This window comes from Oryzias melastigma, linkage group LG13 (assembly GCF_002922805.2).
Source record: "Oryzias melastigma strain HK-1 linkage group LG13, ASM292280v2, whole genome shotgun sequence".
NCBI classification, from domain to species: domain Eukaryota; kingdom Metazoa; phylum Chordata; class Actinopteri; order Beloniformes; family Adrianichthyidae; genus Oryzias; species Oryzias melastigma.
Window position 1 is genome coordinate 21782027 of NC_050524.1, and position 4055 is coordinate 21786081.

At 37.7% G+C, this 4055-nt stretch overlaps 1 protein-coding gene across 8 annotated transcripts in view; it reads right to left on the minus strand.

Annotated features, from left to right (window-relative positions):
* The window catches only part of gria4a (glutamate receptor, ionotropic, AMPA 4a), a 150237-nt gene that overhangs the window by 105053 nt on the left and 41129 nt on the right, over positions 1 to 4055 (minus strand). The window lies entirely within an intron of this gene.

Here is a 4055-nt window from a genome sequence, read left to right on the forward strand (position 1 = left end):
TTCAGCTGTTGTTGTGACGTCATGAGGACCCAGCTAATAAAGTTGTACATGATAACACAGTGGATTAACGTTTTTAATGCCACCCCCCGGGCCGCGGAATAGCTCCACACTGGCTGACCGGTCCACAGCCCCAAAAAGGTTGGGGACCACTGTGCTAAACTATGTCTCCTTCATTATTGGCTTGTCAACAGCATAACACAGAGGATGTTTATATTAAGACCTTGGAACCTTTTCTGTGATATATCAGACTAGACATTGCCACAATTATTAAGAAAGAATAAGTCCTCTAACCATAAATGCTAAGCCTATAGTATTTTTCTTTTTACTTTATGTTCTTACCGAACACATCATACCCCTGCGATTTCATATTCTTCAAATTCATTGCTGGACTGGGAAATGGGTTCATAAACGTAAAGGTCGTTCTGTTTGTGGGAGGAGCTACTGCTAAATCTTTTTAACCTAATTTCTGTATATCTCATTACATCTCGTTTCCATAAACTCTGAAACTTTGCAAATTGGATTTTAACATTTTGAAAAAACTCGCATTTCTCAAAAAAAAGATGTTTTGTACTTAAATTAGATGTTTTTGGGGGCGTATCGAAATTGACATTTTTCACAAAACTGCAGTGGAAACACTTTTTTCATATTAAATGCGCTTCTTTATAGGAAGTGGCTGTCATGAGCGCAGCGTTCCACAGTGACACAGCTCATTATAAGTTGTGCATCATACGGAATTCCTCCGTAAAGTCACCAACCAAAATTTCTTCTTTGCCTCATCTGTAGCCTCAATTTTGCGGCCTACAGCCTGAATAAGACACAGAAGTCTCCTTTGATGATGAGCATGAGTGCCGTGACAAACTTAAATGCATTTTGTCATGTTTACAAACAGAAAAAGCTTACTTGTTCGAAAGTTTTTTTTTTTATCCCTCTGAACAGGCTTCTTACGTGCAGCTGAGACTGTCAATGGACTAGCTGTGCAGCACTGCTGTGACGTCACCCAAATGCTCCGTTTTGGATAATAAAAAAAAAAAAAAAAATACTTGTTCTCATCCATCGCTGTGTTTGTTAATGTTAATGACTTATCGTGCGAGTTGGTTTGTGTTTTTTTGCATAATTATAATTTAATGCAAAACTGTTTTTTTTTTTTTTCAATATTCCTAGACTTTCAATAAAGTTTTGCACATGTGTGTAATGGAAACACAGTTATATACAGTCGATGACTGGAAGACACAGATGACGCCAAGAGATCAGGTTTATTTATTTAAAAGATTTCTTCAAAAGCCTCTGAAATCACGTCTCCATGTCTGGATTCATGAGATCATTCGGAGACTCTCCCAGTACAGTGAGCTTCACCATCTACTGCAAGAGCTGCATGTGAATGAACCGGATGCTTTCAGCTGTACTTCCGTCCATCTGTGACCCAGTTTGATGATTTGCTGTCCCGCATTAGTCAGAGGAAAGAACAATATAACACAATTAGAGGATCTTTTTATTATTATCTCCATACAAATAAATAAAATATGACATTCATGAGGAGAACGATCAGATTTTCTCCCATATTGGTTTTGGACGCCACTTTCTGACTACATTATTAACAAGTCACAGGTCAAAGCTGAGTTCCTGATTGGTCGACACAACGCAAATTCAATGCCAAGTTTCCAATATTTGAACTCTGGAGATGCAGTCATGCTTGAAACAAACCACTGCTAGACCACCATCCCTGATGCTCAAGACACACCGCTTTGACTTAACATTGAAACTCCAGACATTTAATGTAGATGCAGGTTTAGATTTGCTTAATGAGTTTACTATGCACAAGTAATTTGTCTCTGTACTTAGGGGGCCAAATGTTGTTTTTGTTTGTTTGTTAAAAAGCCAAAAAAAAAACAAAAAAAAAACCCAGTAAATTTCTGTATGTATAGATCTGTGATTGCTTAACTCTTATCATATTTCAACTTTGCCTTAGAAGCAGCTTTTCCCACTCAATAAATATGCATTTCTACAATGTATATTATTATTTATAACAGAATCATGTTCCTACATTTTCCTTTCCTGCCACTAGCTTCTCAACACGGAAAAATGTGAGTGACTTCTGACTTTTATCAGCATAAAATGTGAAAAAAGTCCATATTTACAATAGAAAATGTGCCATAGCTCACTGTTCAACAGCTGGGGATTTATCATTGATACCACAGCTCAAGTGTGTTCATCAGCAACGCTACAAAGACAAAAAGAACGATAAAGCTTGACAATCAATGGTCTGGAAAGGGCATTCAGCCACCTTATGGATTTCATATCAGATCCTCTCTGTAAGAGCATAGTTTACAAGATAACTGAGCCACAATAGGTTCATAAACAGGCCAGTGATTATTAAGAGTGATAGAGCCCCATGTGCAGAACTGGTTGCCTCTGTGTGTTTCTGGTTCACTGTGCTTGTGAATGAGGCCATTCATGCCTCCTCCTCCTCCTGCCTGCCTCTGCTGTCTGTCTTTTTCAAACTTCCCTTTTTCCTCCCTCTTTCACATGTCTGCCTCAAGCAGTGAGCAAAAGGAAGCTTCAGTTGTTCCCAACCAAGAGGGGAAAAAAAGGCTGGGAGAGAATAAAAGGAAGAAGTACTTCCAGAACACGTATGAAGATCCGACAGCAACGCAAGAACGTAAAGTCTGCCAAGCAGACACTGAGGAAGACGAGGAGTGTGCAGAGAGACCGATCCAGCATACAATAAAAATGATGTTCTGTAAAACCGCATAGAGAATGGAAACGTCTGAACACAAATCTGTAAATGTGCTGACGGCCATTCATGTTTCCTTTGAACAGGAGGGAATTTGGGGTCAAAAATAATAAAAAAGGAACACCAGAAAACCCTTCCTCTGCTCTTCTTTACATCTTTACTCTTTAAGGAAGTTTTCTCTTCATTTTGTGTATGGCCCCCCATGGTTTATGATTAAACCCTCAAAAATAACAAGATTACTGATGTGGGAAAATGAGGGCAGGTACCCACATCTAATTATGTAGCATTTAGTGCTGTCTCACTGAGCAGGGTGCTATTGTTGCTGACTTGTAGGCAAATGAAGTGGAGTTCACGTGAGAGGGGGCTTTACGATTACCCACTCAAAGATGTTGTTTTAATATAAAGGTATGCATTTCTGTAAAGACAAATGCATCCAGTATGGTTCCATATAGGTTAAAAAATGAGTTTTAGTTTTGACTAATTTATGCTTTAGGTTTTTAGCCTTTAGTGTTTCTTTGACTAACTCTTTAACCGTTTATGCAACAAACCCAGCAGATTCTGAAGTGGGGAAAAGCAGCCTTGCACTGATTTGCAGCACTTTACAGTAGAGAAATATTTACAAAACCAATTGAGTCTGTCACTGAAAAAAAAGAAAACAAGTTTTTTTTTCTTTTTTTCATTACGCAACCTTTACTTTAGTAATGTGCTGCATAATGACAAAAAGACAATATAGAAAAGCTGCTCTTCTCCGCATCAGAATCAGCTGATTCACGTCGATCACATGAATAGTTGAAGACTTGTGGTATGTCACAGAGCATGTGGATTTACAATCAAGTTAAAATCAGGACCCCTTCATTAAATAATCAGCTCTGTCTTAGAAAAAGGTTTATCAATGTCCAATCCTATTCTAAAAAAAATATAAAAAAGACAGTGATAAAAAATAATAAAATAATAATAATAGTAAAAATTGAATTGAAACATTACTACTTCTACTCATAGAAATGAATGTCTGAACTTATTCATATTTTAATGGAGATCAAAGTCTTGATCTCTTACCTCCTATTAGCTATTTTTGCCCACTTTGGCTTAATTTGAGTTATTAAGACACTTTTTTTGTGGCATATTTAAAAAAAATTAAGCGAAAAATTGCACTTTTGAGTATTTCATTATTCAAACCGTGAATCAGGAGCAGATTAAATAAAGGTTTTTGAAATAGTGACGCTGGGCGGGCCACAAGCTCCTTGCTTTCAGCTCTCAGCATTGGGAAGGGAAAGGGGGGTGGGGTTGCCCACAACTCAGTGCTGAATTTCTAAAAAACTCCTGC